The following is a 27,071-nucleotide window of genomic DNA, read 5'->3' on the forward strand; positions in this document are numbered from 1 at the left end:
TGCTATTCTTTTGCTATTAAAATATTTGGAGAAGCTCTTAGAATTCTCCTTCACCATGTCTGCCAAAGCAGCCTCGTGTTCTCTTTTAGCACTCCTGACTTCCTTCTTAACTATTCTCTTGCATTTCTTATACTCCTCAAGTACCTCATTTGTTACTGCCTGCCTGCTGTGCACTCCTGTTTGTTAACCAGGGCCTGAATATCTCTTGAAAACTAATGTTCCATAAACCTTGTTCCATGTTCCTTGCACTTTATCGTAACAGGAACATACAAACTCTGTACTCTCAATTTCACTTTTGAAGGCTTCCAAATACATCTTTGCCAGAAAACAACCTATCTCAATCCATTCACAAACAAGAGAAAATCTGCAGCTGCTGGAAATCCAAGCAACACACACAAAATGCTGGACAAACTCAGCAGGCCAGGCAGAATCTATGAAAAAGAACACAGTAGACATTTCAGGCTGAGACCCAATGTTCCAAAAATCTGAAGCCCTCTCCCCTGCAACAACTCCTTAACCACATATTAAACTGTATAATTTTCCTATTTCTGGCCTCACACGTGGCATGGATAGCAATCCTGGGGCTTGGGGGGGGGGCTCTGGAGGTTTTCTACTTTAATTTAGCACCTAACCCCCTGAACTCACTTTGCTGGGCCTTGTCACCCATCCTACCCATGTCATTGGAATTGACGTGGACCACGACCTCTGGCTGCTCACCCTTCCACTTAAGAATGCTGACTCAATCTGAGTTGTGCCTGACTCTGGCACCCAGGAGGCAACAAACAATCCAGGAATCTCATTCTCATCTACAGAATTCCTTTCTGTTCTTCTTAACTAACAAATCCCCTATCACTACAGCTCACCTCTTCTACCTTCTTCCCTTCTGAGCCATGGAGCCAGACTTTGCCGGAGATCTAACCTCTGTGGCTTTCCTCCATTAGGTCAATTCCTCCAACAGATCCAAAGCATTATACCTGTTGTTGAGGGGAATGGCCTCAGGGATATTCTGCTTACCCCCTTCCCCCTTCTTAATAGTCACCCAGTTACCTTCGTCCTGCACCTTAGGTATAATTACCTCCCTGTATGTCCTGTCTATCAACCCTCAGCCTCCCGAATGATCCAGAGTTCATTCAATTCCAGCTATAACTCCTTAACATGGTCTGTTAGAAGCTGCAGCTGGATGCATTTCTTGGAGGTCTCCCTGTCTTCCTACATCCCGCAAGAGGAGAATTCCAGTATCCTGTCTGGCATAGACATTGCTCAAAGGGTGCAAAAAGAAAGGAAAAATAAAAAATGAAAAAAATCTACTCATGGCCAACACCGTTCCTTGCTGAAGCTTTCATCAGCCAAAGCCTCGACTCCTCGCTCCAACAATGGTCCAATTGCAGTGTCCGCTCTGCTTAAACTTAACTTCTTTTTATTGGCCCTTGCCAAGTGTCTAATTATGCACAATCCAATGTCTCCTTGGGAACTGTGACATGCAAATCTTGCTGACTGCCCACGCTCACTATATATATACACCCCCTCTAAACACACACACACACACACACACACACACACACACACACACACACACACACACACACACACACACACACACACACACACACACACACACACACACACACACACACAAAATCCAATACTCCTTAGGACTGTGACAAGCCAAATTTATGCTCCATAATCCTATTGTGCATATTCTGCACAATACTTGATTCCTCCAAGTAGTAAGTGGGCTCCCTATTCTTCATACCAAAATTTAGTATCAAATGTTTATCTGCACTGGACTTCATTCTCCAATTACTTAGTCATTCTTAAAGTTTATTAATGTCATCCTGTCATTTTTGTAGTTATTTTAGATTCTGGCTATGCTGCACTTCCTTTCTCAAAAGAAAAATTTGAATCGCTACCAAACTTAGCAATTATTTTCTGGAATTGAAAGTCCAAAACTGAGTTTATGTGATGTATAAACAGTTAAGATTGCGGTCCTCATCCTAGCACTGACCGTTATGAAACACCGCTACTGACCTATTCAAAATTTAAAGTACTGTGTAGTTTTTCTCAAAGTGCATACTGTATCTGTCACTATACCTAAGATTCATTGACTTGCAGGCTTACATAGTAAATTCAAGGAATCAATGGCAGACCACACCCAACAGAATGGACGAACAACGCGATGTACAAAAGGCAACAAATTGTGTAAATACAGAAGAATAAATAAATAAATAAGCAATAACTATCAAGAACATAAGATAAAGAGTCCTTGAATGTGAGTCCATAGGTTGTGAGAACAGTTCAGTAATGGGCAAGTGAAGCATGTCTTAAGGTTCTCATACCTTCCTCCTGATGACAGCAGCGAGAAGAGAGTATGGCCTGAATAGCGGATTCCTTGATGATGGATGCTGCTTTCCAGCGACAGCACTCCATGTAGATGTACTCAATAGATGTGGGGTGGTGGGGGGGAGGCTCTCTCCATGACGACTGGGCCATATCCACTACTGTTTGTAGAAATTTCCCTTTGAGGACATTGGTGTTTCCATGCCGGGCAATGACACAACCAGTCCATATACTCTCCACCACACATCTATAGAAGTTTATCAAAATTCTAGATGTCATGCCGAGTTTTCACAGACTTCTATGGAAGAAGAGGTGCTGCTGTGCTTTATTAATAATTGCACTTATGCACTGGGCCCAGAAGAAATCCTCTGAAATGGTTACACCAAGGAATTTGAAATTGCTGACCCTCTTCCCCTCGGATCTCTCAATGAGGACTAGATTATGGATCTCCTGTTTTCTCCTCCTGAAGTCATTAATCAGCTCTTGCTGATATTGAGTGAGAGGTTGTTGTTGTGGCGCCACTCAGCCAGATTTTCAATCTCCCTCCTTTATGCTGATTCGTCACCACCTTTCACTTGGCCAATGACAGTGGTGTCATCGCAAACTTAAATATGATATTGGAGCTGTGTGTAGCCTCAAAGTCATAAGTAGTAAGCGAGTAGAGCAGGGGGTTAGGCTCCCAGCCTTGTGGCGCCCCTGTGCCTATGGAGATTGTGGATGAGATGTTGTTGTCATGTCGTGATGTGTTTATGGTTGCTCCCTTTTTGTCGCTATTATGCAGTTTTGTGGGGCAGACTGGTGCTGCAGCCTGCAGTAAATGAAAGGTGCAGCGCAGGGTTGAACTGGATTTTCCAGGATTGTTTCAATGACTTGCAGTTTACTGTTTTATATTATGTGGGTTTTTTTTTGCTCGTGCCATTTACAAGATTTGTTCTTTGCGCGTTGGAGGGTTTGATGTTTTTTCTTTGACCGGATTCTGTGCTTTTCTTTGTTTCATGGCTGCCTGTGGCAAGACAACTCTCAGGACTGTATACTGCATACATATTTTGATAATAAGTATCCTTCGAATTTTTTGAACTTGCGATTTGGAAAAATGATTGAATGACTGATGGCTGGGGAAAGAGCAATATGCATCTGATCTCACCGGGCAAATTAAAGACTCCAATTCAGAATTTGAGAGGAAGCTTTGTAACTCAATGCAGCAATGATTCTTAGGGATTTGCAAAGATGAAGGAAAGCTGAAGTTATTCACTGATACATTTTCAGCTAAGCCAGAGGCTTGAACTTACTGACCCATAATGTTCTGACTCATTTTGCAACAAGTACCGGGAAGGAAATCTGCTTAATTTCTATGGTCTAGACTCAGAACAGCTTTCAAAACTATGACATTTCGCCTTGAAGTTGCTTGTTTTCCTTGGCAGTACATACACTTGTAAGCATGCCTTCCCTCTACTGAAGTTCAACCAATCCAGAATATATAATCAAGTTACAGAGAATGACCTTGAAGCAGTGGCAACATTGGCAACATCAAGACTAATGCTTGATCTGCACAAAACTAAAGTAGTATTTCACATTAAGCTGAAGAAAACATCCACTGTTAATAACCTGTTTTAACAAACAGCAACATTTGTGTTTTAACTTATAGTTTGAGCACAGCTATCTTCTGAGTGAAAGTCTTAGTGAGAGAGAGGTGAGTTACTTTAATTCTATATTAAATTATCAGTAAAGTTAAGTTTAAAGTCCCCAACACTATTGTAATTATGGGAAGCCTAATGAATTTCATTGATCAGGGTTTAGCCTACAGTGACATGTTAGTGAAGCAGTTAGCTTGATGATGTGGTTCAATTCCGCTGCTGTCTAGAAGGAGTTTATATGTTCTCTCTGTGGCTGTGTGGGTTTCCTCCCCCAATCCAAAGCCTTACAGATTAAAGTTGTGGGTCTATTACATTGGCGCTGGAAGAATGGCAATCGTTGCAGGCTGCCCTCAATGTATCCTCAGACTGTGTTGGTCATTCCTGCGAACAATACATTTCACTGTATGTTTTGATGTATGTATGACAAGTAAAGCTAATCTCTTTCTTTAGTCTTTAAAATGGAATTCCATAAACCAAGTGTGTGGATACATGGATGCTCAAGAACTTTGATGTCCTAGATTTAGGTTTTGGTGAGTTATGGATAATGATCAGTGAGGTTGGTAGGTAATAATACATGAAAAATAAACCAACTTATTATTTAAACCAACTAATTAGTTAATGATTACAAATTACAGATGGTGCTGCAGGTGATCTGTTACATCTGCAGCAATTTGGTTTACAGAAGAGTTTGCAGTGGATAGGGGGAAGATCCATTTGGGTTGTGGCAAATTACTTTATTGCCACATGTACTGACATGCAGTGAGAATGATTGTTTTGCATTCCATCTGTACAGATAATTTTATTAGAACAGTGCATTAAGGTAGTTTAGAGAAAATAATAACAGAATTCAGAATAAAGTATTACAGAGATAGTGCGTTGCAGGTAGACAATTAGATGCCTGGCCACAGAGAGGTGGATTATGCAATCGGGGCCCACCTTACTATGCTAGGGAACTATTTGGTATTCCTATACAGTGTGATAGAAGCTGTCCTTGATCCTCATGCTATGTGTTTTCTGGCTTTTGTATTTTCTACTGAATGGGAGAGAGGAGTGTGGGTCTAGGATGGGTGGGGTTTTCAATTATGCTGCCTGCTTTACTGAGGTAGTGAGAAGTATAGATACAGTCCATGGAGGGAGGGTCGTTTCTGTGACATGCTGAACTGTGCCCACAAGAATCTGCAGTTTCTTGCAGTCTTGGGCAGAACAGTAAACTTGTGAATGAACTTATATCTTGTTTAAAAGTAGGTTGCCATACCAAGCCGTATCTGGATAGGATAATTTCCATGGTGCTTCAATCAGAATTGGTGAGGATCAAAAGGAATAGGCCAAATATATTTAGCCTCCCAAAGAAGTAAGAGGTGCTGATGAGCTTTACTGGCTGTTGCATTTAATAGTTGGACGAGGTCAGACTATTAGTGATATTCACGCCTAAGAACTTAAATCTCTCACCCCTCTTACTCTTTCAACTCTCTTGACCTAGGCACTATTGATATAAGCAGGAGTGTGTGCACTGCTGAGCTTGCAGAAGTAAATGACCAATTCTTTGTTTTGCTGACATTGAGGGAAAGGTGGTTGTCATGACACCATTGTCACTAGGCTCTCTATTTACTTTCTGTAGTGCGATTCATTGTGATTTGAGATTCAGCACACTGTAGTGTCATTTGCAAACTTGGAGTTAGAGCAGACTCTGGTCACGTAGTCAGGAGTGGATATGAATGCTTATGGATTAAAACAGGGGGGTGAGAATGCAGCCTTGTGGCAATCTAGTGTTGAAGCTAATCGTGGCGAAGTTGGCTCTGCCTATCCTTATTGATTGTGGTCTTTCGGTCAGCAAGTCAAGGGTCTAGTTGCAAAGGGAGGTGTTGAGTCCCAGGTTTAGGAGTTTGAAGGTGAGTTTGCTTGGAATTCTAGTATTAATGTTTCATTGCTCCTGCTTGTGGTAGTAATTGGAATGAGATTTTCAGGAAGCGGAGCATGTTGCCCAGCTGGGTTGAAGAAATGCTGTCTTCTCGCTTCTACCATAGGAGGTCTAGGTGTCTGAGGTGCCACACTAACAGGTTCAGGAACAGTTATTACCCTACAACCATTAGGCTCCTGAATCAGTGATGAATTCACTTACCTCAACTCTGAACTGATTTCCAGCCTACAGAATCACTTTCATAGATTCTATGATTAATTTTCTTAATTTTTTTGCACATTTACAAGGATGTTGCCTGGATTGGGATACATGCCTTATTAGAACAGGTTGAGTGAACTTGGCCTTTTCTCCTTGGAGCGATGGAGGATGAGAGGTGACCTGATAGAGGTGTAAAAGATAATGTGAGGCATGTCAGGGGTAAGTTTTTGACGCAGAGAGTGGTGAATGTGTGGAATGGGTTGCTGGCGGCTGTGGTGGAGGCAAGAACGATAGGGTCTTTTAAGAAATTCCTGGATGGATACGTGGAGCTTAGAAAAATAGAGGGCTAAGGGTAAGCCTAGGTAGTTCCAAGGTAAGGACATGTTCAGCACAGCTTTGTGGGCCGAAGGGCCTGTATCGTGCTGTAGGTTTTCTATGTTTCTATTGTTAGTCAGTCTTTGTTTCTGTATAGTTTTTCATAAGTTCCATTATATTTCTTTATTTTCCTGTAAATGCGCCTCAAGATAATGAGTCTCAAGATCGTATATGGTAGCATATATGTACTTTGATAATAAGTTTACTTTGATTTTGACTTAAAACTGAGAATGTTTTGTGCATTTCAGAATTAGGTTGTAATGACTGAGTGTTCACTAGAAAGTAAATACCATGGAAGTCATGACGTTTTCAGTTTTTTGGCCAGATTTAATGTCTTGGACAATCAAAAGGAGAAATTGTGCTGGAGGGGCTATTTAATCATCTTATTCCCTTTTATGATGTTTGGACTGATATGGAATGCTCTCCTATATAGAATATCAGTAACCTGATGCACAAATGTTTTTGATCTCTCCAACTTGCAATGCTGAGACTTTTATGATTACCCAATAAAGTTTGAGCATTAAAGTTGAGAACAGGGTTAATCAGCACTATCAATGTGAAGATGGCACGGACAATTAAGTGCAACATGAGATTTTCATCAAACAGTTTATGGAATTGTCTAATAGCATTGCTTCAGAAGCTTAGCCTTTTCAAAGTGAGTGTGAAGTAATTTGAAGGAATGTACTTTCTGACGGACGGGCCTCTCTCCTGTGCTGTGCTGGGGTTGTGAAACAATCAGTAAAAGGCAATACTGAAAATACAATGGGTAAAAAAGAAGTAAATTCAAATTATATTGAAGTGGGAAACCATTCCTAGAAGTAGCAGTGTGCCCTTCACAGATATTTTATGATAAATTGATTGTATTCAGCTTTTTGTTTTTATCTCTAGCTCTAACATTTAATGTAATTTTTTCCCCTCTATTTGTTCTAGTTATATTCAGGAGGTGAGCCAAGGAAACTTCAGGTGCTGTGGTCACTTAGACTGAAAATCAATTTATAGACTTAGCAGAACACTATCAAAGACATTTGAAGAAAATCACTCAACAAAACTTAAACATTCTTCAAATCAGTGACATGTGATGTGTTCAACTTTTGGTTTTTGCATTTCGCTAGGGCACCACAGTAGTGCAGTGGCTACCATGATGCTGTGACAGCTCAGGGAGTTCCATAGAGTTCTGAGTTCAATACTGGCATTGTCTGTAATGTGTTTTTACATTCTCCCCATGGGTGCATGGTTTCCTTCCACTGTTGAAAGATTAGACTAGTATTAAATAGGTGGGTTGCTGGGCAGAGCAGTTTGTTGGTTCAGAAGGGGTTGTTCCACACTGTATCTCTAAAATTAAAAAAAATACTCAGAGTATAAATTAAATTGATCTTTAAATTGATTCACAGATTTATACATATAAATACAAATTACAAAGGCATAAATCCAATTAGCATTAGGTTTCATCCTTCAAGAATATCCACATGAATAATTTTCTGTCGTAATTTAACCTATATCTTAACAGTAAGTAAAACAGCCGTGGCTGTCTTGGAATGGCAGCCTATTTGACATATTTAAGACTTGATGAGACCTTCTGATCCATTAAAGAAAACTATGACACAGTTCTATGCAACATTAAAACCTGTACTGTTCAGTGTATAGATGTACTCCAGAATACGAACGACTAAAGTAAAATAAAGGATATATTCCTGTTATCAATATTTTACTAAAAGGTTGAAAATCTGTGTTCAAATTTAACCATGGGGATTTTTCAAAAAAGGAAGCTAAAAAGAAATCAAGTGAACAATAATTAGATGCTGAAATTCATTAACTTGTTATTAATGTCCTGAAACATAACAACATGAAAGCTAAAATAATTAGATAATGAAAAACTTAACACTAATGAAAAACATATCTAGTGAAAATGCACTGCTATCTAAGCGCAGGATTAACACAATTCTGAAGGAATTTCATTTAGACCGTAAGACATACAGTGATGTGCAAAAGTCTCAGGCACATATATATAGCTAGGGTGCACAGCACTATAGTAATTTTAAGTATTGTGCTGTACTGCTGCTGCTGCAGCAAAAAAAAACAAGTTTCATGATTCTGATATGGGGTCTCTATTGTGGGGAAAGGAGCAGGAAGAGGGTTGGGAAAAAGGAAAGGAAGGGGGGGGGGAGTGGGAAGCAAGAGAGAGATTTTCTGTAATAATCAATAAACTAATTGTTTGGAATCAAATGACCTTGCCTGGTGTCTCAGGGCTGGGTGTGTCTGCACCGTCCCTGCCACTCCTCTGCCCTGGTCACTCCCAACATTGTTTGCTCCTGCCAGATTTACAATTGTGCTCTCAGCTGTACATTGACAAATGGAATAGTGTTTAAGTCTTCAACACCCAAGCTATATATAGTATCTGCCTAAGACTTTTTTACAGCACTGTTGGAAAGGAATTAGGTGTCTTGGGCCATCGGGTCTGCTCTGCCATTCAATCATGCCTGTTCTATTTTCCCTCTTAACCTTATTCTCCTCCATGCCTTCTCCTCGTAACCTTTGACACCATTACTAATCAAGAGTCTATCAACCTCCACTTTGAATAAATGCAATGACTTGCCTTCACAGCCATCTGTGGCAATGAATTCCAGATTCCCCACCCTCTGGTTAAAGAAATTCCTCCTCATCTCCATTCTAAAAGGATATCTTTGTATTCTGAGGCTGTGCCCTCTGGTTCTAGACTTTCCCACTGCTGGAAACATCCTCTCCACATTCACTCATTCTAGGCCTTTCTACATTTGAAAGGTTTCTATAAGATCACTCTGATTCTTCCAAACTCCAGCGAGTACAGATGCAAAGCTATCAAATGCTCCTCATACATGATTCCTGGAATTATTCTCATGAATCTCCTCTGGATCCTCTCCAATGCCAGCTCATCTTTTCTTAGATATAGGCCCCAAAAATGTGAAAAATACTCCAAATATGGTCTGACCAATGCCTTATTTTAAACTTAAGAATTATATCTTTGCTTTTATATTCTTGTCCCCTTGAAAAGAAGGTTAACATTGTATTTGTCTTTCACACTACTGACTCAACCTGCAAATTACTCTTTAGGAATTTTGCACAGGGACTCCCAACTCCTTTTGCAATTCCAATTTCTGAATTCACTCCTCGTTTAGAAAACAGTCCATGCCTTAATTCCTTCTACTAATAGAGCATGGCCTGAAACTGTATTCCATCTGCCACCTCTTTGCCCATTCTCCCAATCTGTCTAAGTCCTTTTGCAGACTCCCTGGTTGTTCAACGCTGTCTGCCCTGCCACCTGTCTTTATATTGTTTGCAAACTTGGCCACAAAGCCATCAATTCTGCAATGATGTAAAAAGTGGCGGACCCAAAACTGATCCTTGCAGAGCACCACTAATCAGAAGCGACCAAACAGAAAGGCCCATGTTATTTCCAATGTAGGGCCATGTTTCTATTTTCTATCTGCTGGTACACCCACTGTTTGCCTCCTGCCAGTCAGCCAATTGTCTGCCCATACTAGTATCTTTTCAGTAATATCTCAGGCTTGAATATTGTTTAGCAGCCTCATGCGTGGTACCCTGTCAAAGATCTCTAAAAATCCAAGTAAATAGCATTCTCAGTTCCTTCATCTCCACCACATCTGTACCCAGGATGTGTCTTTCCTTTCCATGTCCTCCTTCATCACCCATATCACCTCCATTTCCCAAACATCCATACTCACCCCATCTTCACACTGCCTTAACAGTTCCTGTTGTCCTTACCTACCATCCAATGAGCCTCTTCATGCAACACATCATTCTCTACAACTTCTGCCATTTCCAAAGGGATCCTACCACTAACACATCTTTACATAAATGTGCATAGAAATAAAAAGCAAAAATCACATAGGTCACTAGATTCTAAAAGGATAATGAGTATAAGGGCACTTTATCTAAATGCCTGTAGTATTAGAAACAAGGTTAGTGAACTTGTGATACGGATCAATATCAAGGGATATGATTTGGTGGCCATTACAGAAACCTGGTAGCAAGGTGGAGATGACTGGGAATTAAGTATCCAAGGGTATCAAGTAATACGGAAAGATAGGCAGGAAGGCAAAGGAGATGGGGTGGTGCTCTTAATTAAGGATGAGATCGGGGCGATTGTGAGAGATGATATAGGATCTACTAAGCAGAATGTTGAGTCCATCTGGGTAGAGATTAAGAATAGTAAAGGAAAAAGAAACTGGTGGGAGTTACATTGCAGTAACAGAGGTGTTTAACCAAGAAATAACTGAGGCTTGTAAGAACAGAATGGCAGTTGTCATGGGGGATTCCACATAGATTGGGTGAATCAGGTTGGTCAAGGAAGTCTTGAGGAGACTTCATAGAATACATCCATGCTGGCTTTCTTGAGCAGCATGTTAGTGAACCTACAAGGGAAAATGCTATCTTAGAACTAGTCCTGAGCAATGAGACAGGTAAGATTAACAATCTTGTAGTCAGGGATCCTCTTGGAAAGAGTGATCATAGTATGATTGAATTTCACATACAGATGCAGGATGAAATAGTTAGATCTAAAACTAGTGTATTATGCTTGAACAAGGGAGACTACAGTGGGGTGAGGGAGGAGTTGGCTAATGTAGACTGGGAGCACAGGCAGTTTGGTAGGACAGTTGAGGAACAGTGGAATACTTTCAAAGAGATTTCTCACAGTGCTTAACAGAAGTATATTCCAGTCAAAAGAAAGAACAGTAAGTGTGGGGAGAGCCAGCCTTGGATAACTAAGGAAATAAAAGATAGTATCACATTAAAAGCTCATGTGTACAAAGTCACAAAGAGTAGTGGGAGACTGGAGGATTGGGAAAACTTTAAAAAGCAACAAAGAACAACTAAACGAGAAATAAGGGAAAATAGAGTATGAAAGTAAATTTGACAAAGTATAAAAACTTATAAAAAAGTATAAAAGATAGCAAAATTATTTATAAATATATAAAGCAGAAGAGGGTGGTTAAAGCCAATGTAGGTCCCTTGGAAGACAAGAAGGGGAAATTGATATTGGGTGATAAGGAAATGGCTGAGGCATTGAACGATTATTTTGTGTCAGTCTTCATGGTGGAGGACATGTCTAATACGCCAAAGAATGATGTTACGGACAAAATGGGAGGACCTCGATAAAATCACTGTCACTAAAGAGATAGTGATGAGCAAACTGAAGGGTCTGAAGGTAGGTAGGTCCCCTGGTCCTGATGGGATGCATCCCAGGTTGCTGTGAGAGTTGGCAGAGGTTATAGTAGACGCGTTGGTAATCATTTACCAAAATTCTCTAGACACTGGGCAGGTCTGAGTGGACTGGAAGACAGCAAATGTCACTCCACTTTTTAAAAAAGGCAAAAGACAGGCAACTATAGGCCAGTTAGCTGAACATCTGTAGTTGCGAAGATGCTTGAAGCTGTCATTAAGGAAGAAATAGTAAAACATTTAGAAAGGAATGGTTCCATTAGACAGACGCAGCATGGATTCAGAAAGGGCAGGTCCTGTTTGACAAACTTACTGGAGTTCTTTGAGGACATAATGAGTGTGGTGGATAGAGGGGAACAGGTGGATGTTGTATACTTGGGTTTCCAGAAGGCGTTCGATAAGGTGCCACACGAGAGACTTTTAAATAAGATATGGATGCATGGAGTCAGAGGAAATGTATTGGCATGGATAGTGGATTGGTTAACCGATAGAAGGCAGAGAGTTGGTATAAATGGGTGTTTCTCTGGTTGTCAATCAGTGGTGAGTGGTGTGTCGCAGGGGTTGGTGCTGGGCCCGCAGCTGTTTACCATTTACATTGATGATTTGGAAGAGGGGACTGAGTGTAGCATAGCAAAATTTGCTGATGACACTAAACTGAGTGGAAAAGCAAATTGTACAGAGGATGGGGAGAGTCTGCAGAGGGATATAGAGAGGTTAAGTGAGAGGGACAAGGTCTGGCAAATGGAATACAACGCTGGTAAATGCGAGATCATCCACTTTGGAAAGAATAATAGAAGAGCAGATTATTATTTAAATGGTGAAAGTTTGCAGCATGCTGTTGTGCAGAGGGACTTGGGAGTGCTTGTGCATGAATCGCAAAAAGTTGGCTTGCAGGTACAACAGGTTATTAAGAAAACAAATGGAATGTTGGCCATTGCTAGAGGAATTAAATTCAAGAGCAGGGTGGTCATGCTGCAATTATACAGGGTACTGATGAGGCCACACCCAGAGTACTGTGTGCATTTCTGGTCTCCATACTTGAGGAAGGATATACTAGCTTTGGAGGCAGTGCAGAGGAGGTTCACCAGGTTGATTCCAGAAATGAAGGGGTTAACCTATGAGGAGAGATTGAGTCGCCTTGGACAACACTCTCTGGAGTTCAGAAGAATGAGAGGGGATCTTATAGAAACATACAAAGTTTTGAAAGGGATAGATAAGATGGAAGTAGTAAAGTTGTTTCCATTTGTAGGTGAGACTAGAACTAGGGGACATTGCCTCAAGATTCAGGGGAGAAGATTTAGGATGGAGATGAGGAGAAACTGTTTTTCCCAGAGAGTGGTGAATCTGTGGAATTCTCTGCCCAGGGAAGCAGTTGAGGCTTCTTCACTAAATATATTTAAGAAACAGTTAGGTTTTTACATAGTAAGGGAATTAAGGGTTATGGGGAAAAGGCAGGTAGATGGAGCTGAGTTTACGGACAGATCAGCCATGATCTTATTGAATGGTGGGGCAGGCTCGATGGGGCCGGATGGCTTCTATTTCTTATGTGCTTATGTACTTTCCCACTCCATTGTCCATAGGGATCGCTCCCTCTGTCATTCCTTTGTCCATTTGTCCCTCCCCACTTATCTCCCTCCCAGCACTTACCCCTGCAAGTGGCCAAAGTGCTACACCTGCCCATTCACCTCCCTTCAGGGCCCGAAACTGTCCTTCCGGGTAAGGTAAAACTTCACCTGCGAATCTGCTGGAGTTTCCTATTTGTGTCCGGTGCTCTCACTGCATCCTTGGTGACACCCATCATAAATTGGAGGACCACTTTATTGAGTTCCTGTGCTCCATCTGCCAAAAGCGGAACTTCCTGGTGTCCAAACATTTTAATTCCCATTCCGGCATGTCAATCCATGAAGTCCTCTTGTGCCACGATGAGGCCACTGTCAGGGTAGAGGAGCAACACCTTGTATACTGTCTGAGTATTCTCCAACTGGATGGCATGAATATCGATTTCTCCTTCTGCTAATTTTTTTCCCCTCACCAACCCCACTTCTGTTCACCACTCTGGTCTCTTACCTCTTCTCACCTCCCCTGGGTCCCCTGCTCCTTCCCTTTCTCCTCTCCAATTCCTTCCTCTCCAGCCCTTTACCCTTCTATCCACCCAGCTTCACATATCACCTTCCAGTTGTCCTCCTTTCCCTCTCTCCTCCGTTTTTATTCTGGCATCTTCCCACTTCCTTTCAAGTCCTGAAAAAGGGTCTTGGCCTGAAACGTCAACTGTTTACTCATTTCCACGGGTGCTGCCTGGTCTGCTGAGTTCCTCCAGCATTTCATGTGTATTGCTCTGGATTTCTGCAGAATTTCTTGTGTTTATGAGTCACCAACTCTGCTTTCTCTATCCTGCCTGTTACTTTCTTAAAGAATTCCAAAAGATTTGCCAGGCAAGATTTCCCCTGATGGAAACCATGCAGATTTTAGCCATGTGTTTCCAAGTATTTTAAAACCTCATATTTTAATAATGGACTCTAACATCTTGCCAACCACTGAAGGTGGGCTAACTGGTCTCTTATTTCCTGTCTTTTGCCTTTCTCCCTTCTTAAAGAGTGGAGTGACATTCGAAAATTTCCAGTCCTCCAGAAACATTATAGAATATAGTGATTCTTAAGTACTAATGCCTCTACAAAACTCTGGGGTGGTGTCTATTGGTCTAGGTCAGTGGTTCCCAACGTGGGGCGTATGCCCCACAGGGGGTAATTTGATTTTTAAGGGGGGCAATTCGAAAATGAGTTATTAACAGTGAATTTTTTCTAGTAAGTCTGTGTGAGTATGAGTGTGTGTGCGAGTTAATACATATGTGTATATGCAGAATGCATACATAAAAATACTTGTGTGTATGTACATGTGTAATTGCGTATGTACTGTATATATAGTGTATCACCATCATTACAACTATCAAATGGCTTTCATAATTAAATTAATGAATTGACTGATGTAGGAAGGAACGAATGAACAAGTCCAAACGCGTAAGAAACTCGTACGAGGTCACGCCAATGCTGCTTTTCGCAGTAGCTTTCGGTTCTTGGAGGTGTGAAGGTGTGTACATTGCATCATCTCTTTTAAACGGTGTATCTGTCTTTGTATGCTGTAGAAACGAATCGGCATTGTTTTATTTATTATTATTATTATTATTTTAATATCACTTAATGTTCTTTTTTTTACAATTTCTTAGTAATTTCTTCCTCAGAACTTTAACAGTCCTTTGGTTCTTTTATTTTTCTCTTTCATGAATGCCATGTTCTTTGGAAGTTTGTTTAAACCAAGTTCATGGTCTTTTAGGCTTCCTCCAGGTGAATAGGAGTTCACTTTTTGAATAATAAGAATTATATATCACCACACGGGGCATCAGGATTTTAGAGGTGATTAGGTGGGGCATGGCCAAAAAAAGGTTGGGAACCACTGGTCTAGGTGATGTATCTACCTTCAGACCTTTCAGCTTCCCAAGCTACTCCGTAATAAAAGTGACTACACTCACTTCTACCTCCTGATACTCTTGAATTTCTGGCACACTGTTAGTGTCTTTCACAGTGAAGACTGCGGCAAAATAGCTATTCGGTTTGTCCACCATTTCTTTGTCCCCTTTACAACAGTTTTCAGCAGTCCAATATCCACTCTTGCATCTCTTTCACTCTTTCTATATCTGAAAAAATCTTTTGGTGTTCTTTTATATCATTGGCTTGCTTATCTCCATATTTCATATTTATTATGGTTACACAAAGATTGATTTCTATGTCCTTAATGTCTCGACAACACATTCTGAAGCAGGAGTAAATCTATGTGGATTCAGTAGGAGATTTCCCTATTTCTGAGTGTGGTTACAGATTGGACACTATCACAAGTGGCTGAGTACACCCACATTTTGATTTGATTGTGATTTCAAAGAGACTGCTAAACAGGGGATAGTTGTTTTCCCTCTGGAGAGTTCTTTAAAACAGGAACATTAATTAATATGTTCATATCTACTGTTGTGATATGGAAAGAAGTTTGCACACAGTTGAAGTTGGTTACTGTTCTTGCAAACCAGAGGCCACGCAGGTAAATAGAGTAAGGATAATGACACAGAGGCCTCGGATGTGCAAAAAATCGATACTGAGCCCTTGGAAATATTTGTGACTTTTATGTGAATTTGCATTCCACTGGTTCTACCTCATGTTTATCTATTTGTTTAGAGTTACAGCACAGAATAATCCCTTCTGCCTTTCAAGCCATGCCATATTGTAACCCCCGAGAACACTAGATTTAACTCTAACCTTATCAGGGGACAATTTACAATGACCAGTTAACCTACTAACTGGTATGTCTTTGGACTGTTTGAGGAAACTGGAGCATCGAGAGAAAACACACACATTCCATGGGGAAAGTGAACAAACTTCTTATAGAGGACGTCAGGATTGATCAGGACTTTGACGTCACAAGCTGTAATAACGGCACACTGACCGCTACACTGCCATGGCATTTATAAAGGTGTCAGGTGAGAGATGGCTGGTGTCCCAAGAATCTTTCAGAATAGTTGCCATGTGAATCTCACTCCACCATTGCTCATAAGTAATTGGGTTAACTAGAGACCAATGAGCTTAACATCTTTTGGTGGAAAAGAACTGAATATGTTAAATTTTCTGTTCATTTGAGAGGCTATTAAGTTAAAGTTTGTAGAATTTGAAGAAATTATTGACCACGGTAAAAATTGAGGCAGAAGGGAAGGTGGGCAAATTGCTTGGAAGTGACTAGTTTCTCTCAAAGAACCTTTTCTGGGCCTGCAACTATTCACAGTTTTTAGTATACAATATAAATGATCGGATAAAAAAGTCAAGTATTCAATTTTTGTCAAAAGGTAGGTGATGCTGTTGATGGATATGTTGGATTATTGCTAAGTTTGCAGAATGGGTAAGTATGTAGAACATTAGTTTCAATTTTGGGACTTCAATTTCAATGTGTACTCCCTAAAAAGGAAAAGAAACCTGCAGATCCAACTTGCCTGAATTGCCAAAAGTGTAGGAGCAGCCGGCCAATGCAATTTAAGCATGGGCCTGGTGGATGCTAATCTAACATTAATGGCCATTTTGTAGGACTTTTCAGACCAAGAGAGTCTGAATGGCTCTGGGCCCACATATGACTGGGTCAACTTGACTGGTTTAGCAACCAGGTGGTGAGTGGCTGTGAGCATCCGGTAAGTGTCCATGGTGTAAGTGCCAAGTTGAGTGGATGTTCAGCTAAGTTGGTGATTTGGTCACCGTGGACAGGAATCTCTCTGGTGTTGGATTGCCGTGCAAGAGATGAGTGGTGGTGATTATAGCCCAGGTTAGTGTCAGTGGGGTTGGGGACTGTTAAGAGCTGGACCGATGGGATAGGTTACTGTGAGATAGTGATGGGGTGAGCCATAGGGCATTCCCTCAATGTGATTGCTGAAGCCAAAGTTACTGCCCCTCAGTGGATTTATTACTTTTATGCCAGAATAGAGGTTCAAGGAAAGCAAAAACACCGGCATTTCCTTCAGCTGACAACTCAGTATAAAAGTTCATCACAAAGTCCCATTGTATGCTCGGATTGTGAAGATTGGTCAGATTTTATACATGAGGATTTTAGAGTTCAATTGTCTAACCATTTCAGTGCTGCTTTGAGTTGGATGCATTCTTACTACTGACTTGGCCACAAGATCCTCAACGCATACCACTCTCAACTTCAACCCTCTAAATTCATTTCAGTGGGCCACAGGAGACTTCTGTCTCATCAGTCAATTTGCTATGCATTCCCCAAGCAGCAACTCACCAATCTGACTCTGGCAGACTGGCTCAATTTATATAAATTTCAGGCTTTGCAAACTTTGATTTGAGCCCAACAAGTTGTAAGCATTGCCAGTTTCTCCAATGATATCGATTGCGACCATATGGCATTGCATGCTTCAAATATAAACCCCATACTCACATGATGCAGATAATTTTCCAGTCACAAATTGTGCTGTTTATTTGTGAAGACAGACTTCTTGCATTTGAAATCAAAAAAATTAATTAGATCACAGTATTGTTGAGAAATGATGAACGGTACTGACTATTCTATTGAGAATATAACAAATTAGAGAGCAGGAGTAATGCATTCAGTACCTTGAACCCATTTTGTCATTCAACACCATAACAGAAACATGCCACCTCAATGGTATTTTCCTGTCTAGTCCCTATATACTTTGATCTATAGGTATCTAAACATCTATAAATCCCTGTTTTGATTGTATTCAGTTATTGATCCTCCACAATCCTAATGAATAGACAATTTCAAAAGGGCACTATGCTTTTGGTGAAGAAATTTCACCCTACATGATTTGCCCTTTAGTTTGATCTTTCGACCCAAATTCTAGACTCCTCAGCCTGGGGAAACATCCACCCTCATCTACTTTGATGAGCATTATTTTTTTTCTATATTTCAATGAGGTCACCTGAAATTCTTCTACACTCCAGAAAATTGTGTCTTAGTCTACTCAACCACTTCTCATCTGACAGAACGGCCATCCCAGAACTGGCAGATCTAGAAAAGGGGAGGAAGAACTGGGGAAATTCGGGGAAATAAGCTCTCAGCAGGAGGCCGTATACAGTGAAGGTTTTCAGGGAGCAAATCTTTCACATGCAGCTTGGATTGAGAAATGCAAGAAGTGATTTTACCTTAGTAAGGTGCACCCAACAAAAAAATGCTATTTCTGTGGTTACAACTGTACCAAAGGACAGGAACTGAACATCTATCTACAGCAACTTAGGCATTCTGGCTGTTAACTTTTACACCTCTCTCTCTCTTTCTATGCTGAAACATAAATAGTTAGCAATATTTTTCTACTTACAGCACGTTGCACTGGGAAGATAGTGGAATTCATGCAGAGCAGCTGCAAAACTTGAATATCATTTTCCTCTGGCACCAAAGACAATGTGAACACACATTTACAAGGATAGCAGGTAATTTTTATAATATTTATAGGATTAAATGCAGTCATATTTCAAGGAACTCTGCAGGTCAGGTAGCATTGATGCAGAGGAATAAAGAGTCAACGTTTTAGACCAAGATCATTCATCAAGACTGGAAAGAGTGACGAAGCCAGAATCAGAAGGTGGGAGAAGGGGAAGGAGTACAAATCTAGTTGTTTGATTATTTTCATTTGGAGCTTTAACAAATTGATATAGTGTACATTTGCTGTCAAGTTAACACAGTCTTTGCAGGGAAAGTTGCTAAGTTTATAATTTTAAATGATAGAACATTTTAAAATTATAACAAAATAATTTTTGAACTTGCCACGCAGAATACAGAAGCTTATTTAGTCTATATAGCGTACTAATGAACCAAAGAGTGAGACCATGTTAAGCACATGGGCACAAACACACACACACATGTGCATGGTGTGCAGTTAGTGCATGCGCAGCCACTCCAACCTAGGTGCAGCGCGGGGTCGAGAACTGGACAGTGGTATTTGACTGTCACAAGATACCCATCAACGTTTGTGGTTGACAAGCAGTCACTGGTTTGGTGGTCAGTCCAGGGCAGGTAAGTGTTTTCTTGAGTTATTTCCATGTATTCTGCCTGCTGTTGTTAACTGAAGAAAAAATAAAAGTTGGTTGGATAATATGGTCCTGAATATTTAAATTCTATGTATATGAGAATAACAAAATAGTTGTGGAATGTGCAACAGGTCTTGTAGGTAGACGCCAGCTTAAATACAAATGATTTGCTGGAGAAAATGTAGAGGGAAGTTACTTTCTCAGGGGTTTTGGTGCTCTGTCCTTCTCCAGAAGTCCTTCCCACTTATTTTCACATGAACAACATATGGTTTAAAATGTCTAAAAAAAATAATTTCAAACTAAACCTAAATTATCAGGAAGCAAATACAGGCATGCATATCTGATTATTCCAAATGCTGTCTCTGCAGTTGCAGATGGTGCATGTTTGGGGCAACTGTAAACTTTTGCATAGTAACAATATTTGAAGTCAATCCAGGACACCTCTAATCCACACGAGTTGTCCAGCATTTCCAGTTGTCTGTTATTCTAATTATTCATCCCACTTGCACTCTAACATTTCTGTATTTCCCCTACACTCTCATAAGACTCAATATGAGACTGAAGAACAACATCTCTGTTGTTCATGGCATAGCCAAGGATAGGAGCAGAAGATATGGGGAAGTAATTAATTGGAGAAGGGCTAATTACAATGGAATTAGGGAGTGTAAATTGAGAACAAATATTTTCAGGGAAATGCACAGCAGAAGTGTGGTGATTGTTTGGGAACACTTGCATGGGGTTCTGGATAACTTGTCCCAGTGAGACAAGGTTGACAAGAGGTGTATTATTTAGTCAAGAGGAAGAAGGAAACATATTTAAGATTTAGCAAGTAAAACTCAGACATAGGTTATAAGGTAGCCTGTCATGGTCCCTTTTGGCAATCGCCCATCTGTCTATTTACCTCAGGAATTGGGCCTCAATTACCTCGTTTAGTTCCAATCATTCCCAGGTTCCACTAACTACAAACACCTGTTTTCCATCAGCAAATGCAATATAAAACACCTGTGACCACAATGAGGAGCTGCTAGTTTGTTGGTTGACTCTGGTGTGAGTAACCTTGTTTCATGGTTCTTAGGACTACCAGTTCTAGGTCTAACACCGCTCCTAGATGCTGACTCTATGCTTGCTATGTTAATAACACCTCCCGACTCTACCTCCACGCCCGTGTTCTGCACTTGGGTTTGTCCACTGCCATGTTCATGTAACATAGCCAGGAATGAGTTTAAGAAGGGACTTAGAGGAGAGCTTGAAGGGGATGTGAGAAGATTTTGGTGAGAAGATTTTGGCGAGAAGATTTTGGCAAGAAGGATAAAGGAGTTTTACACATACATGAAGAATAGGGGGATGACTCTAGTGAAGGTTGGTTTGCTCAGAGATAAAAAGTGAAACACACGCCTGGAGGCAGAGAAGGAGTAGGAGTGGTCCTTAATGAATACTTCATCAGCAAGAGGCACTTTGACTAATGTGAGGCGAGTGTTGATATGGAGCTGTTGAAATTAAGAAAGGGGCAGTTGAGTTACTGCATGCCACCGTCACCAAACAAGGAATAGTCCACCCCAATGCATTTCAAATCATAGTTGGGGACTTCAATCAGGCTTATTTGAAGAAATCTCTGCCCGATTACCATCGGCATATAACCTGTAGCACCAGAGGTCCCAACACACTAGAACACTGCTATGCTACAATAAGGAATATTTTACCATTCCATGCCCAGACTGCATTTTGGGAAATCTGGTTGCATAGCTAGCCTTTTCCTACCTGCATACAGGCAAAGGCTGAAGAGAGAGGCTCCAGAGTTACGGATAACAAAGGGGTGGTCGCGGGAGGCCTGGAGTGGTTAGGGGATTGCTTCGAGTCAGTGGACTGGGCTCTGTGCAAGGGCTCATCAATAGATCTGAATGATCAATCTTGCATGCGAAGTGGCAGTTCCTGACTGAACTTGAATCAATGAAGGATGCTTGACAGATTGAATGCTATTACTTTTTACAAAGCAAAATCAAGTGACATAGGTGAAAACAGGGCTTCACTCCCAGGTGAGATCAATTTGACCATCAAAACATTCACATACTCCAACAGACCCCGAAGATCCAGTAATTTTGTCTCTGAGGCCAACATAAGAATATCCTTCAGGCGAGTGAGCCCACAGGAAGCATCGTACCAGGTGGAGTACCTGGATGAGTACTAAATTCCTGTGCTGATCAACTGGAGTGTTCACCGATATCTTTAACCTCTCACCTTGACAGTCTGAGATACCCACCTGTTTCACACAAGCTTCAATGATACCGGTGCTTAAGAAGAATGTGGGGTAACCTGCTTCAATGACTATCGTTCAACACTTCCATTCACAGGAATGAAGTGTTTTGAGAGGATAATAATGAAACACATCAACTCCTGCCTGAGAAACAACTTAGATCTTCTCCAATTTGCCTACTGGCACAATAGGTCCAGAGCAGATGCCTTTTCAGTGGCTCTTCACTCAGCCCTGGAATATCAGGATGCTCTTTTATCTACTACAACTTGGCATTAAATACTATCATCCCCTCAACAAGCTTCAAGACCCTGGCCTCAATAACTCCTTATACAATCGTATCCTTGATTAATTATACAATTATCCTTGCCTACTCCTGCACCTATTTTCTATGTTTCTATGTTTTTTTTACCTTATTTGCAGACCCCAGTCAGTCTGGATTGGCAACAACTCCTCCTCTACGACTCCACCGCTGCCTGTGAGGAGTTTGTACGTTGTCCCCGTGACCCCACGGGTTTCCTCCAGGTTTTCCACTTTCCTCTCGTAGTCCAAAGACGTACGGCTTGGTAGGTTAATTGGTCACTGTAAATTGCTCCATGATGAGGCTAAGATTAAGATCAGGGATTGCTGGGCGGCACAGCTCAAAGCGCTGGAAGGGCCTGCTCTGCGCTGTGTCAATAAATAAATTTAAATAAAACAATTTCCATCAACACAGGAGAACCATGAGGTTGGCTGCTTATCCCCTGCCCTATTTGCTTTCCACTTATGTCTGCATGGCTAAGCGTAGCTCCAATGCCATATTTAAGTTGACAGATAACACCACTGATGTTGGCCGAATCAAAAGTGGTGATAAATCAGCATACGGGGCGGGGGGGGGGGGGGGAGACTGGAAATCTGGCTGAGTGGAGCCACAGCAACAACTCTCACTCAGAGTCAACAAGAGCAAGGAGCTGATTATTCACTTCTAAACTATTTTCTAAACAGGAAGCAAATTCAGAAATCAGAGGTGCAAAAGGCCTTTGGGAGCCCTTGTGAAGCATTCTCTAAATTTGCAGGTTGAGTCTGTGGTGAGGAAGACAAATGCAATGTTAGCATTCATTTCAAGAGGACTAGAATATAAAAACAAAGATGTAATGTTGAGGCTTTATAAGGTATTGGTCAGACCACACTTGGAGGATTATGAGCAGTCTTGGGCCCCATATCCAAGAAAGAATGTGCTTGCATTGGAGAGAGTGCAGAGGAGGTCATGAGAATGTTCTTGCGAATGAAAAGAGGGACCTTGGGTCTCTACACTCTGGAGTTTAGAAGAATAAGGGGGAATCTCATTGAAACCTATCGAATATTGAAAGATCTGGATTGAGTGGATGTGGAGAGGATGTTTCCTATATTTGGGGAGTCTAGGAACAAGAGGGCACAGGCTCAGAAAAGAGTGACCATCCATTTAGAACAGAGATAAGAAGGAATTTTCTTTAGCCAGGTATCAAGATTGTTTAATGTCATTTCCATTACACAAGTGTAAAGAAGAATGAAGCATTTGTCATTCCAGATCTGGTGCAGCACAAAATAACACAATTAAGATGAAGATCACAATAATAGTAGGAAAAAAAACAGTAACTGGAAATATGTAAGATACATATATAAATTGATTGTATGTCAAAGTTTATGGGGAGAAGGCAGGAGTAAAAGGTTCAGAGGGATAGTAAATCGGCCACAATGGAATGGCAGAGCGGACTCGATGGACTGAAAGGCCTAATTCTGCTCGTGTGTCTTATGGTAAGGAAGTGCATGGTTGTGGACTTTGGTGGAAAGAATAAAGGTGTAGACTATTTTTTAATCAGGATGAAAATTCAAAAATCAGAGTTGCAAAGTGACTTGGGAGTCCTTGTGCAGGATTCCCTAAAGGTTAACTTGCAGGTTGAATCAATGTTAAGGGAGGCGAGTACAATGTTTGCATTCATTTCCTGATGTCTAGAATATAAGAGAAGGATCTAATGCTTTAGAGGCATTGGTCAAGACTGCATGTGGAATATTGTGAGCGGTTTTGGGCTCCTTGTTTAAGAAAAGTTGTGCTGGGATTGGACAGGATCCATATGATGTTCATGAGGAAGATTCTGGAAATGAAAGGGTTAACGTATGAGGAGCATTTGATGGCTCTGGGCCTGTAGTTTCTAGAGTTTAGAAGAATGGGGGGGGGGGGGGGGGAGGTGGTGGCTCTTACTGAAACCTATTGAATATTGAAGGACCTAATTTGAGTGGCTGTGGAGAGGACCTTTCCTATGGGAGGTGACTCTAGGACCAGCATGGACAGCTTCAGAATAGGGAGTCGTCATTTTGGAACAGAGATGAGGATGGATTTCTTTAGCCAGAAGGTGGTGAATCTGTGGAATTCATTGCCACAGATGGCTACAGAAGCCAAGTCTACAGTATATTTAAAGGGAAGGTTGATCGGTTCTTGGTTAATCAGGATTACAGGGAAAAAGAAGAACAGTGTTAAGATGGATAATATATCAACCGTGATGGAATGGTGGAGCACACTCAGTGGGCTGAATGGCCTAATTCTCCTATGGTCTTCAAGGAATGCACAATTGACTCGCTCCTCAACAACAAGTGAGGCAAAGCTGACTGTGGTAACTAATGATTGATCTCCCTCTTATCCACTGCCAGGAAGGTCCTGTCCTGTGTAGTTGTCAACTGCCTAATTACCAGCATATCAGAAGCGAGCATCCCTGAGACAGAGTGTGGTTTTTGTTGGGGTGATGGCACTATAAACATGGTTTTCGCTGTACATCAGGTTCAGGAAAGGTGCACAGAATAAAACTTGAACGTATGCCATTTTCATAGATCTAACCAAAGCGTTCAACGAAGATGTTCTGTGGGCAGTGTTGTTGAAGCTAGGGTGCCTTTGCCGATTCATCAACTTCATTCACCGCTTCCATGACAATGTGACTGCCCTCATCCTGTCAAACAGAGAAACTTCAGACCCATTCAACATTTCAAACAGTGTGAAACAAGAATGTGTGTTGGCCATCAGAGATCTTGAACAGGGAGTGTATCTGAAGTACAGGCTCAATGGATCACTCTTTGACCTGTATTGTTTGAAAGTCAAAGATGATTGATGTGCTTGTCCTTGAAGTACTTTATGCTGATGACTGTGCCATGATGGCCCATACAGAGTCTGATCTCCAAATTACTGTCAACAGCTTTGCAAAGTCCTCTCGTCTCTGGCCTCACCATCATCTTGGTAAAGACAGAAGTCCTATTTCACTTTCCTGCTGGATCTGCTGTTGCTTCTCGTTCCATCACCATCAAAAACATTGAATATGGTAGATGGGGTCAGGTACCTTGGCAGCATCATCCCTTGTGATGGCTTCCTGGACGAGGAAGTCAAGTCCAGGATTTGCCAGGTCAGCTAGAACTTTGCTTGCCTGTGTTCACCCGTGTTGAACCAAACCAACAGTGAACTATCCAGAAGCTTAAAGTTTACAATACTGTCATTGTTGCAGTCTCCTTTATCGCTCTGAAACATGAACTGTTTACAGAAGACATCTCGGACAACTAGAGCGCTTCCACATTCGTAGCCTAAGGTTGACCCTGGGCATCCACTGGCAGAACCAAATCACAGACCTAGAAGACCTTGACTGAGCCAAAGTCACATGCATTGAGATCGTGATGCTGAAAGTCCAGCTTTGATGGATAGGACATGTCACACACATGGATGACTCCAGAATCCCCAAACAGCTACTGTATGCTGAGTTATTTCTGGGCGAGAGGAGCCAAGGTAGGCCCCTCAAGAGGTTTAAAGATGTGAAAGGCTAAGCTCACATCTGCTGGACATACTCCTAAACAGCTGGTACAAGACCAGAACAAGAACAGCACAAGACCAGATTGGACGGTTTACCTTGGCCACGACCATACTGAGGAGAGGCACCATGCCCAAGAGTGATGAAATACTGCCACAGTAATTCCTGCAGCTGACTCACGGCACATCCCCTGCCCTCACTGCCAATGAACTTGCCACTCAAGAATTGGACTCCAAAACCACATTCAGGTTCATAACAGAGGAGCTGCACAAGAACACTCATCACCGTCAGACACAATATATGACCACCACAGAGGAGAGATGGAACTGGAAAGGGAATGAAGGATCTGGTGGGTGAAATGTATGGAAACATAGATAAAAATACAGCACAATACGGGCCCTTCGGCCCACAAAGCCATGCCAAACATGTCCCTGCCTTAGAACTACTTAAGCTTTACCATAGCCCTCTATTTTTCTAAGCTCCATGTAGCCATCCAGGAGTCTCTTAAAAGACCCTATCGTTTCTACCTCCACCGCCGCCGCTGGCAGCCCATTCCACGCACTCACCACTCTCTGCATAGAAAACTTACCCCTGACATCTCCTCTGTACCTACTTCCAAGCACCTCAAAACTATGTCCTCTTGAGCTAGCCATTTCAGCCATGGGGAAAAGCCTCAGACTATCCACAAGATCAATGCCTGTCATTATCTTGTACACCTCTATCAGGTCACCTCTCATCTTCCATTGCTCCAATTTAGAAAAGGCCGAGTTCACTCAACTTGTTCTCATAAGGCATGCTCCCCACTCCAGGCAACATCCTTGTAAATCTCCTCTGCACCCTTTCTATGGTTTCCACGTCCTTCCTGTAGTGAGGCAACCAGAATTGAGCATAGTACTCCAGGTAGGGTCTGACCAGGGTCCTATATAGCTGCAACGTTACCTCCTGGCTCTTAAACTCAATCCCATGATTGATGAAGGCCAATGCACCGTATGCCTTCTTAAACACAGAGTCAACCTGCGCAGCAGCTTTGAGTGTCCTTATGGACTTGGACCCCAAAATCCCTCTGATTCTCCACGCTACCAAGAGTCTTTATATTAATGCTATATTCTGCCATCATACTTGACCTACCAAAATGACCAACCTCACACTTATCTGGGTTATCTGGTGTGAGTGGTAAGTGGATGGAATCAGGAGGAGGGGGAACAAATATGGGTTTGAGGGGCTTGGGGAGGGTGGGATAATGCTTACTTTCTTCTCTCTCATTTTTCACATTTATTTGGGATCTTATTATTCTTTCACCATTTTAGCCCTGTTTCATCTATTTTCTCTGATGGTTTTACTGAGGCAGTTATAGCAATCATAAGTATGCTAAATTTGCCACAGATTTGAGGTAAATTACATAATAACAATTAACATTCTCTTTAGTCTTTTAAAGTTAATTAACACTAACTTAGAACCAAAAGCTGTAACTGTAGGGGAGAAGGAAAATATCTAATTGTAAAGGCAATACAATTTGAATCACGTTAACTGATATCCTGGCAAAGCTGTTTTTTTTCTGATTATAGCAATCTGCCTTTCAGATAAAACATCTGGTGAAAGCTCTTTTCAGATGAGGGGAAGTGCTGACTCTATACAATTTTTTATGAGCTGGCTGATAAAATATACAGCTCCAAGTAATTCATCAGTTTCCCTGGGAGTGGGGGATGTAGTAGTATGGCATTTCAAAGAATATTCAAATCCCAGAACTGGCAGCTAGTTTTGTTA

General features: G+C 41.4%; 1 long non-coding RNA gene across 1 annotated transcript in view; it reads left to right on the forward strand.

The window, feature by feature from the left end:
* Positions 1 to 3,864: 3,864 nt before the first annotated feature.
* Positions 3,865 to 27,071, forward strand: part of LOC132407197 (uncharacterized) — a 184,570-nt gene continuing 161,363 nt past the window's right edge. The window contains exons 1-2 of the long non-coding RNA XR_009516398.1: positions 3,865 to 4,027; positions 18,553 to 18,662. This is a non-coding gene — a long non-coding RNA (uncharacterized LOC132407197). The remainder of the gene's footprint in view (positions 4,028 to 18,552; positions 18,663 to 27,071) is intronic.

The sequence above is a fragment of the Hypanus sabinus genome, chromosome 17 (assembly GCF_030144855.1).
Source record: "Hypanus sabinus isolate sHypSab1 chromosome 17, sHypSab1.hap1, whole genome shotgun sequence".
Taxonomy (NCBI): Eukaryota; Metazoa; Chordata; class Chondrichthyes; order Myliobatiformes; family Dasyatidae; genus Hypanus; species Hypanus sabinus.